We start from the raw sequence: 12,567 nt of genomic DNA on the forward strand, positions 1-12,567 counted from the left end.
ACCGACACCATCTTGGTTGTTTCCAAACAGGGACTGACAATCGCTTTAAATAAAAGTTGTTCGTAATTTCAATATACACTTAAACAATCTGCATTGTTTTTTAAATATGTAAAATAAATTGACCAAATGCTATTCTAAATTATAGAAAACCAAACTGCACATATTTTATATAATATATGCACATCTTTATCAAAGAAAACATACCTTGGAAAATGGTAAAACAAAATTACACTTAAGTTGTGACTGTTTTTGGCCATTTTTTCACTTACACATTTTAATTCTGATTTATAACCAAATAAACTTTAATTTCTTCAAACATGAGGCATTTACAATATATTTCCATTGGATCGTATTGTGACCCTTTGTGCACTACCCATAAATTTGTAAAATTATAAGGAATTAAGGCAATAATTGTAAAAATAATATCAAACGAGTATATTTCTCACTCACACTCATATAAAGGAAGATATTGTTTTCGCTTTAATTAAATAGTTACTCTCTTTCCATGAGGGAAAAACAATTCTACATATTTTGTAAATGTGGATGTCCTAAATGAAGAACAGTGTACGAAGGAGAGACGTTGTGTATCCGCCGTTAAACAGACAATGCTGTTCAGCATATCATACCCTTGTTCATCCTTTGAATTCATGTAACCTAAGAATGAATCGGTAAAAAGTCAGCATCATAAGGAAAACTGGAACATAGTCACATACAAATGGCTAGTAATAAAAAAAATAAAAAAAACACCTTTGAAGGAAAGAAATGCCAAGAGCCGTAGCAATGGACAGTTCCCCACGTTATCAGTATGTCAATTATTCCAAATCTAATTCGTTGATACTTCCTCTATCCGCTTCACGAGAAGTTAATATGTCTGCTACTCTTATATATACTTGCTGTAAAAAATGTATTTTCCGGACTTTTCTTCGTGGACGCCGTTATTATAAGATCTCAGTTTGTGTAGGAAAGAACTGCAGATGCGGGTTTAAATCGAAGGTAGACACAAAATGCTGGATGTAACTCAGCGGGACAGGCAGCATCTCTGGAGCGAAGGAATGGGTGATGTTTCGGGTCGAGACCTTTCTTACAGTTTGTTGTTTCCACAGTTGAAGCAACTGAATATAAATCATGTTTACAGTGCCTTCTGAGGCAAATCTACACGTTACATCGTTGCTCAATGTAGAATACTCAACCAGTAATTGCGCCAAAATATACACATATTGTATCTCACAGGTTAAAACATTAACATCAGTGCAACCAATCGTTAAATTATGTATATTTTTTCCTTTAAAAATATACATAATTTAACGAGTCCAATGTGTTTAGGATTTTTTTTTGGCTAAATTGCTGATGCTGTCAGACCTCCGAAGGAAGCAGCGCTGAATTAGGCACTATGCCTTTTATGCCACGCGTTTGAGCGCCTTTAAATGGGAAGCGAGTCGCATTAGGTTGCCAATTTTAATTGCAGTTTTATTAAATTTGAGATCAGCACAGCTGTAAAGTATTTTAATTGCGTTTAATATGCTTTTGTTTGCTTTGAAAGGCAACTTTAAGATATTCCTCATTGTCTGGCGTAATATTGGGACACGCTTTTCCAAAACATACTCGCTAGAATTAAGAAGATTGAGGGGGGGATCTTATAGAAACTTACAAAATTCTTAAGGGGTTGGACATGCTAGATGCAGGAAGATTGTTCCCGATGTTGGGGAAGTCCAGAACAAGGTGTCACAGTTTAAGGATAAGGGGGAAATCTTTTCGGACCGAGATGAGAAAAACATTTTTCACACAGAGAATCTCTGGAATTCTCTGCCACAGAAAATAGTTGAGGCCAGTTCATTGGCTATATTTAAGAGAGAGTTAGATGTGGCCCTTGTGGTTAAAGGGATCAGGGGGTATGGAGAGAAGGCAGGTACAGGATACTGAGTTGGATGATCAGCCATGATCATATTGAACGGCGGTGCAGGCTCGAAGGGCCGAATGGCCTACTCCTGCACCTATTTTCTATATTTCTATACATGATGTTTGAAAATACAAGTCTCGACCATTATTCTCTCAGTTTAGAATCAATCAGCGGCATAATTTTAAATACACCCTTTACCTTTCGGTGTTGTGGAGAATTGTCGTTTATTTTTTATTATAGTGGCCGAAATTAAACTCTCCTCGAGATTTACTTTGTTTTGTCCGGGAACTGTTGTTTATATTGCTTTCCAGCACAGACTTCAATGCAGAAATTAGAGGCAATACAAGTGTTAACTATTTTTCCCAAATGTCAAAGGACTATTGAAAATCAGGATCTTTCCAGTCAATTATTTACCGATATACATTGAAATTGTTCGTGCTATATTATCACCGTACCCATTCAAGATTACATTGTAAGTAGTTCAGTGCACTGAGTTGACTTCAGGCTGTGATTCCATTTTAATTATCTTCCGCCAGTTCATCTAAAGAGCATCTGCCGACTTTTGCTCTCAATTTTCTGACATTGGTGTTCATTTTCAGGTTGCTCTTCCTCTCCGGGTCACCTGTGATTACTTTACCTTTTCTAACCGTGCTCTGTCGTATTAGCGATTCATCCGTACCAACGGTTCTTCATTATTTTTCACAAAGCTAGGAGATTACGGAAAGAACACGTGAAATGGGATTTTCTTTCCCCGCTACAAATCACCAATTAACTGCCTAAGTATTAACTGCCTAGTTTTTTGCACAATAGAGTAATTTATCTTGGGGACATAATTCAAAACTAAAAATATTAAGTGAAATTTTTAAAAACCCATATGCAACCAACATGCATTTATTTCAAATAAAACCAACCAGACCACTCCGCGTGTACTCAGATCGAGCGAGGTTGATGTTTAAGTCGATAGTCTCCCATCAGAATATAAAGGGGTCAGAAACAGCATCTGACAGGCACTGGGATGAGTTCAGGCCATTTCCAACCAGATTCTTTGGTTTTGTGTCCTTATAATACCTTGGGAGATGTACTTAATTTTTGCTCCAGATTTCGTGTCTACTCGCGAGGATCAGAACTATCAGGTTGTTTTTATATGCACGGTTTTATAATCCCTATACACTTATTCAAATTTGACTTGCAAACCATAGTCGGAAATGTTCTTCCATAACCATCTGAGATAACGCGGGCGATTTATTCACAGCTTTATTAACATAGAAAATAGGTGCAGGAGTAGGCCATTCGGCCCTTCGAGCCTGCACCGCCATTCAATATGATCATGGCTGATCATCCAACTCAGTAGCCTGCACCTGCCTTCTCTCCATACCCCCTGATCCCTTTAGCCACAAGGGCTACATCTAACTCCCTCTTAAATATAGCCAATGATCAATAGGTTAATCAAACCTATGTTTCATACTCAGCTCGTTGTGGCAATTTATGTACTCGCTTTTCGCCATGCAAAAATAGCATAACGCATAGTTAAGAATTACACAACGGTAATACATAAAGGCGCAATGCTTGATGGCAAACACCGGCAGACATTTAGAAATACTGATCGTTAATGATGGAGGTACAAATGTATAATTTCACCACCCAATCAAACCGTATCCATGATAGTTATGATCGTATCCACTAATGTCACTAATGAATCTCAAAGAGTTGACGAGCTCTATCCTAAAGACTCTCTGTGCGTTCTCACTTCCTGAATTGACTTTATAGTGTACTGCAATACGAAAAAACCCATTGTGTTGTAAGTAGGCGTATGGATCACTGGGCTAAATGAAACTTAGATGAATGCCGTGAGAAGGAACTGCAGATGCTGGTTTAAACCGAAGATAGACACAAAAAGCTGGAGTAACTGAGTGGGTCAGACAGCATCTCTGGAGAAAAGGAATAGGTGACATTTCGGGTGGAGATCCTGGGCCCAGGACAGAAAATGGTCTCAGAACTGGCTCAGTGATAGAAGAGAGGGTTGCGGTGGAAGGGTGTTATTCTGGCTGGACCTCTGATGTGTGGATTATGAGGTGTTAGCTACAAAGAGAGGTAGAACAAACTTGATTTTTTTTCTCTCTCTGAAAAACGCAGGAGGTTGAAGGGAGATGATCGTGCTTCGCGGAAATGATTTGGACCTTATTAGTGATAGAAGTAGTCTCCGAAGTCTCAAGGTAAGTCAATCAGAACATTCTGACTTATGGATGGTCGAGTTAAGTTTCTTGCCATTAATGACTCCAGGATTTGGCAATGTTTTATGCCAAAAACAGAAGTCCCAGTACAGGTCGTTGCCCAACACAACAGTAGAGGTCGAAGTAAAGATCGCTCAACACAACAACAGAGGTCTTTGCATAGATCCCCGTGGAACACAACAATGAAAGTTCAACCATAGGTCCCTGCAGAACACCACATCAGAGGTCTTAGCACAAAATAGGTTTAAATTAGTTAGCTTCTCAAGATATCTTAGGCAATCATCTTTTAAATATTTTTGCAATTTTTACAAAGCTATGAAACTTAGATTGTGTTAAGTTTTTAAAAAGTCCCTAAAAATAAAAGCACACTGACATCCATAATGATATATATTCATAATGGATAAAGTGCCACATTACAATTAACAGAGCATATGTTGAAATGTCACATGTCATGTATTAGATGGTGCAAATTTGCACTTATAGTAGATTAGCCAGAATAAGTATGAATTGTTCAGTATTATAATTCACCACGTATCTATTTGAGGAATTCCTGTGTCAATAGTGAATGTATCTTTTGACATCCAGAGCAAATTGCAATCCAGATCTATGACAAAATATCAATAGATTAACTGCACACCAACTGAATCAAAGGCTCCAGGGAGAAGAACATACAAAACAGATAAAATGCACAATAATAATAATAATATATTTTATTGTCATTGCACATAAGCGCAACGAGATTTGGTATGCAGCTTCCATCCGATGTCATAACATAAATAACTAATACAATTTAGATTTAGATATCCCGAGAACATGGTTTGTAAAAAGAACAGTAAAATAGTCAAAACAATTCAACAGACTAAAGTGCAGATGTTTCTGTTCGACGTGACCATCCGAGGGAGACAGTCCAGGGGGGATGGGGGGCACTCAGCAGGGCCGGTTCAGAGCCGCTGTAGCTCTGGGAATGAAGCTGTTCCTGAGTCTGGAGGTTCGGGCGTAGGCCTTGTAACGTCTGCCAGAGGGAAGTAGTTCGAACAGTCCATTACAAGGGTGTGAGGAGTCTTTGTGGATGCTGACGGCCTTCCTGAGGCACCGTGTGTGGTAGATGCCCTCCAAGGCTGGTAGCTGTGTCCCAATAATCTTCTGCGCTCTGTGGACGACGCGCAGAAGAGCTCTCCTCTCCGCCTCCGTGCAGCTAAGATACCACACAGAGATGCCATACGTTAATATGTTCTCTGTGGTGCAGCGGTAGAAGGTTGTCAGCAGCTGCTGGGGCACACCAGTCTTTTTCAATCTTCTCAGGAAGAACAGTCGTTGCTGTGCCTTCTTGACCAGCGCAGAGGTGTTGGTGGACCATGTGAGGTCCTCTGAAATGTGAGTGCCCAGAAACTTAAAGCTGGACACTCTCTCCACACTGTCCCCATAGATGGAGATTGGGGCGTATTCTCCATTATGTGACCTCCTGAAGTCAATAATCAGCTCCTTGGTCTTGGAGGTGTTTACTGACAAGTTGTTACATGCGCACCAGTCCACCAGGTTCTGCACCTCCGCTCTGTATTCCCTCTGCCGGAGGGAAGTAGTTCGAACAGTCCATTACAAGGGTGTGAGGAGTCTTTATGGATGCTGACGGCCTTCCTGAGGCACCGTGTGTGGTAGATGCCCTCCAAGGAAGATGCCCTGCGTAGGAAGGAACTACAGATGCTGGTTTAAACTGAAGATAGACACAAAATGCTGGAGTAACTCAGCGGGACAGGCAGCATCTCTAGAAAGAAGGAATGGGTGACGTTTTGGGTCGAGACCTTTCTTCAGACTGAAGCCTGTCTGATGAAGGGTCTCGACCCAAAACTTCACCCATTCCTTCTATCCAGAGATGCTGGTGATGGACTGGGCAATGGTCACAACTTTCTGCATTCTTTTCCACTACTGGACGTTCAAGTTGCCGTACCAGGCCACGATGCAGCGTCAGTATGCTCTCTACTGTGCACCTGTCGAAGTGCAAGAGAGTCCTCCTTGACATACCGACTCTCCGTAATCTTCTCAGGAAGTAGAGGCGCTGATGTGCCGTCTTTATAATTGCATTAGTGTGCTGGGACCAGGAAAGAATCTTCGGAAGAGAGGTCGGTAGGGGCGCTGCGAGATGGCTGCCCTGCCAGCAGCGTGTTCGTTATTTCTACTTTTTTGGTGTGTCTAGTGTTGGTTTGGTTGTCTCTCGATATGTCTTATGTGGGGGGTGGTGGGGAAAACTGCTTTCTGCCACCTCCTCCACGGAGAGTCAACTTTTTCCATGTCGATTCCCTCCCAGCCTAACACCGTGGATTGGAGCGGCCTTTCCCGGATTCGGGCGCGGACCATCGGCAGCAGGCTCAATGTGGACTTTCCATCGCGGAGCGGGCGAACCCTTGCCGGGGGGTCATCAGAGTGGAGTGCTCCGATCGCTGGCCTGGTGACCTTGGCACCATGGGGACTGTGGTCCGCGGAGCTTCTAGCCAAGGGCGTGGACTTACCATCCAGAGCCTGGGATCCCTTGCTGGGGATCGCCGAGAAGAGTTCCGATCGCCGGCTTGTGGCTTATAACATCCTGAAGCCGCGGTCTGCGGAGCTTCTAGCCGCGGGTGGGGCGTGGACTTACCATCCGGAGCCTGGGATACCTCGCCGGGGATCGCCAAGAAGAGCTCCGATCGCCGGCTTGTGGCCTATAACATCCTGAAGCCACGGACTCCAGTAGGAAAGTGCCGATTCGGGACCTCCAAGCACCAAACACCTCCGATGTACAGTGTGTTCCACCGCCTGTACATCGGGCCGTCTGCAGCGGTGACTAGAGGGTCTATGGCCCCGACCGTGGGTGAACAAACGAGGACTGACTGAACTTTGTTGCCTTTCACCGCAGTGAAGAATGCTGTGGTGGATGTTTGTGTTAAATTTTTATTGTATTGTGTTCTTTTTAAGTGTATCGCTGCTGGCAAATTCATTTCACGGCATGTGATGTGCATGTGACTAATAAAAAAAATTGACTTTGAATTGACTTTGAGATATGCACGCCCATGAATTTGAAGTTTTTGTCCCTTTCCACCATCGTCCCATTGATATAAACGGGATTGTGGGTCCCTATCCTACCCCTTCCAGTCCACAGTCAGTTCCTTGGTTTTGCTGGTGTTGAGAGCCAGGTTGGGAGAGGTTAAAGAAGGTAATCTACATATTGAACCGATCCTTTAGAAAATAAGTTTTCGAGGTGCAGTTGGAATGCTCCTGAGAATATGGTAGGAGTTTCTGTGTAGCCTTGGGGCAATCGGGTCCAGGTGTATTGTTGTCCTTTGTAAGTGAAGGCAAATAGGTATTGGCTGTCAGGGTGAATGGGCATGGAAAAAATGCATTGCATAGATCTATAACAGTGTAATGAGTGGAGTTCTGAAATATACGATAATTGCTGTTCCAAGCACAATCCTACTGTCGCAGATACACCTTCTGGCCCACAGTACATAGAAGTGATTTTCAGCAGTTCACAGTCACCTAGATACAGGTTGCAGTTTTGGCCTTCTTCAGGGTCTCGACCCGAAACGTCACCTATTCCTTCGCTCCATAGATGTTGCCTCACACACTGAGTTTCTCCAGCATTTTTGTCCTCCTTCGATTTTTCCAGCATCTGCAGTTCTTTCTTAAACAGACTCTACTTGAGGTCATTTGAAGTCAGACCATCAGCACTAAACATTCCTTTCAACCCAAATTTCTGGTTACCTTTGCAGCCATATAATCTCTTGGGGTGGGGGGGGGGGGGATAAAATCTTCTGCAAAGTACTTGTCCAATGATCAAAACTAGTCGAGGAGTTTCAATAGACAATAGGTGCAGGAGTAGGCCATTCAGCCCTTCGAGCCAGCACCGCCATTCGATGTGATCATTGATCATCCACAATCAGTACCCCATTCCTGCCTTCTCCCCATATCCCCTGACTCTATCTATTAGAGCCGTATCTAGCTCCCTCTTGAAAGTGTGCAGAGAACAGGCCTCCACCGCCCGCCGAGGCAGAGAATTCCACAGACTCATAACTCTGTGTGAAAAAAGTGTTTCCTCATCTCCGTTCTAAATGGATTACCCCTTATTCTTAAACTGTGGTCCCTGGTTCGGGACTCCCCCAACATCGGGAACATGTTTCCTGCCTCTAGTGTGTCCAAACCCTTAATAATCTTATATGTTTCAATAAGATGCCCTCTCATCCTTCTAAATTCCAGAGTATACAAGCCCAGCCGCTCCATTCTCTCAGCATATGACAGTCCTGCCATCCCGGGAATTAACCTTGTAAACCTACGCTGCACTCCCTCAATAGCAAGAATGTCCTTGGGGACCAAAACTGCACACAATACTCCAGGTGTGGTCTCACTAGGGCCCTGTACAACTGCAGGACTTCTTTGCTCCTACTCAACTCCTCTCGTTATGAAGGCCAACATGCCATTCGCTTTCTTCACTGCCTGCTGTACCTGCATGCTTACTTTCATTGACTGGCGAACAAGAACCCCCAGATCCCGTTGTACTTCCCCTTTTCCCAATTTGACACCGTTTAGATAATAATCTGCCTTCCTGTTTTTGCTACCAGTGGATAACCTCACATTTATCCACATTAAACTGCATCTGCCATGCATCTGTCCACTGATTCAACCTGTCCAAGTCACCCTGCATTCTCAGAGCATCCTCCTCACAGATCACACTGCCACCCAGCTTTGTGTCATCTGCAAATTTGCAAATATTACTTTGAATCCCTTCATCTAAATCATTGATGTATATTGTAAATAGCTGCAGTTCCAGCACCGAGCCTTGCGGTACCCCACTAGTCACTGCCTGCCATTCTGAAAGGGACCCGTTAATCCCTACTCTTTGTTTCCTGTCTGCCAACCAATTTTCTATCCATGTCAGCACTCTTCCCCCAATACTATGTGCCCTAATTTTTCCCACTAACCTCCTATGTGGGACCTTATCAAATGCTTTCTGAAAGTCCAGGTACACTAAATCCATGGCTCTCCCTTGTCCAATTTCCTAGTTACATCCTCAAATAATTCCAGAAGATTAGTCAAGTATGATTTTCCCTTCGTAAATCCATGCTGACTTGGACCGATCCTGTTACTGCTATCCAAATGTGCCGCTATTTCATCTTTTATGATTGACTCCAGCATCTTCCCCACCACCAATGTCAGGCTAACTGGTCTATAATTCCGTTTTCTCTCTCGCCTTTTTAAAAAAGTGAGATAAAATTAGTACCCTCCAATCCACAGGAACTGATCCTGATTCTATAGGACATTGGAAAATGATCACCAATGCATCCACGATTTCTAGAGCCATTTCCTTAAGTACCCTGGGATGCAAGGATTAATTGTCTTCTGCAACATCTGCCCCAGTCAATAATTTTGCAAGCTTACATTTAAAGTGTTACAGAGCACATACGACACCAGTTGGCTATGTACACCAGTGCCTCATGACCCATGATTAAAGAAGCATAGCTTAACGTCCATAGTTCAGATTCATTGGTTTTTGAATATTATATTATGTCTTGATGTCTTAAGTATTTAATTAACGTTTATTAAGCTGATAAATACTGCAAATGAATAAGCCAAAGCTAAACTTGGGACGACAAAATTCAGAGAAGAATCATGCTTATGTCTTCTGGGTACATAGTTAATTTGGGGAATTGTTCCCAATGCCAGTATATCATTCACTTGGGAACTAAAATTGGGCACAATGCCCAGACAGTCTGGTTGGTGGACATATAACAGCAAAATAGTGCCTTCTGACTTACCAGTACCATGGGATATGGGATATGGAATATCCAATTAACATTAGCAACATTTACTCTACATTAGTCATAAGCCTTGAACAATATTCACTCCACAGTTGTACTGTTCTGGTTTTCTAACAGAACCCAGGTTTTTCTCTTCAATACAATTATATCAGAGTAGAAAGACAATTCTTCTCTTATATCTTCAAGTAAGAAGAAAGTGGGCAAAAGTAATCCCAAATGCAAGTTCAGTGGAAAACATAAGAATTCTGTGTATGCTGTACCAGTCTCTGCTTATTGTGTTAGTACCTTGTCCCTGTTCACCAAATATCTTTCATTAAAATATTGGCTCTTGATTCACTTAATTCTCTCCAGTTACTTTGGTTATTTATACATCAATTTACACGTTTGAAAATACAATTTCGCAATAAAGCTGGAAAACCTATGAAATTGCAGCAACAAAGACAAATAAATTGGTAAGAAATACAGTTCACGCCTTTAAAATTATGAAAAACCTTCTCTACACATTATTGGGTTGTTTCCACAGCACCTGGGAACAATCTGCCTAACCTACAAAGCTGCAATCACCCAATCTCACCCGTCATGGCACACCTGGTGTGTCTACTTAAATGTCATATTCGTGGCTTTAGAACAAAGAAATAAATCATCCTGACATTTGCAATACAAGATGTGGTGATGCCACTGTTGAACATTACCTCAACATTCTGCTTAAATATCAACTGCACATTCTTGCATGTAAGAAATGTCTGGTATCTAAAAATGTTCACAAAACTAAACTTTACTAAAGCATTGCATTAACAGTCACTTCATATCATGTCGCCCAACACTTATATCTAACTTGCTTTCCTGATTTTTTCCCTTCATGCCGCTACTAATAAATGTAGCTAGAGCCAGTAGCCAAAAATCAGTGAATTAGCTTTGTAAACATTTGCTATATGTCATACATAACAACACTTTGTATTCTGAATCCAATCAAATTAGGAACTCAATGGGAAAAAAAGTAAAATAAAATCTTAATTTTAATAAGGATGATTAGAATTTACACTAACAAATGTACTAAGTTTTGTATTTTAAACCTCAGGTTCTCATTTAAACTTAATTTAAAAGTGTCGACAGGTGCTTTAAATAACTAAGGAAAGGTATTAACTGTCAGCCTCCTAGCTGACATATGATCATCCTGTTTTGTTCTTTGTCCTCATAATTCTGCACAAAATCAGCACATCAGCTGAAATCTAAATGAGACAGTTGACTAATATTTCCATCTCCTGTATATTATCCAAACCATTTGAAGCAGAAAAGAGTCCTGAATGTACCAGAAGCCTGCAGAAACCTAATCTCCAAGAAACTCAATCTCCTCCTCTGTACAATATTGTTGACAACCTCAAGCAGCATGCTGCTTTGGACAAGGTGAAGATATAATTGAATTACTAAAATTGCCATCTGTCTCATCGTGCTTTTAATCACAGATAGGTTGTGATTTAGGATTAGAGAATATTAAATGGCTTACCAAAGACTTATTGCTGTAGCGATTGGTTAAATTTGAACATTTTCTGTGGAACCAATCGCTTAAAATAAATTCAGTTGGTGAAATCTCTGAATGGTGTTATCTCTTTAACAGGATCCCATTGATCCATCTAATAATCATAATAAGTTATTCGTTGTTTGATACCAAAGTAAAATTGCTTCTGAAGTGTCGTGATGGTTATACTATTGATAGAATCGTGGAAATGTACACCTTGTCAATGCCAACCATTATGTCTATCTACGCACGTATCCCTCTATAAATTTCCTATCCAAATGCCTCTTAAACATGGAAATGCAACAGTGCCCACCACCTCCTCTGGCAGCTTGTTCCAGATATATTCACTAGCTCTGTGTGAAAACCCTTCCCTCAAAGCTCCTTTAAATGTCTCCCCTCTTACTTTAAACCTGTTCCCCACTTTCTAGATTCCTGTGCACTGGGAATAAGATTCTGGCTCTCTATCCCATTTATGCCCTTCATAATTTTGTTAACTTCTATAAAGTCACCTCTCAGTCTCCGACATTCCAATGAGAATAAACCAACCTATCCAATCTCTCCTTATAGCAACTGTGCAGCCCTTCATTCCAAGCAACATTCTGGTGAATCTCTTCTGCTTTCTCTCTATCGGTACATCCTTCCTGTTGGTTTCAGCCAGAATAGTAGACAATACTCTAAATGTTGTCTGACCAGTACTCCATGCAACCGTAACGCAACATCCCAACTCATACTCAATATGAAGGCAAGCGTACTGCATTTGGCCCATATCTCTTTAATCCTATCCTTTCTATGTACCTGTCCAAATGCTTCATAAACGTTATGACAATACACATCTTTTTTGAGATCATGTGAGGAGAATCCACCCCATTGTCTTAATTTGGATTTAACAGTGCTGGGAGAATCAGAAGGGGGCAGTTTACTCAACGAAGTGGTTGCCACGATGTATGTCTCACTTGTTGCTTTCATTTGCAGGGCTCCACTCTCTTTGAACATGGGAACTCCCATGAAACAGCCTGTTCTCGATAGTTACTTCAATGACAATAGCTTTTCATGTTGTGGTAGGACCGCAGTGTGTTGATCTGATCCATTAGTTATGTGTTTGCTTCTCCTGTTCAGCATGCAGATGACCATGCATCATAG

This window comes from Amblyraja radiata, chromosome 14, assembly GCF_010909765.2.
Source record: "Amblyraja radiata isolate CabotCenter1 chromosome 14, sAmbRad1.1.pri, whole genome shotgun sequence".
Classification (NCBI taxonomy): domain Eukaryota; kingdom Metazoa; phylum Chordata; class Chondrichthyes; order Rajiformes; family Rajidae; genus Amblyraja; species Amblyraja radiata.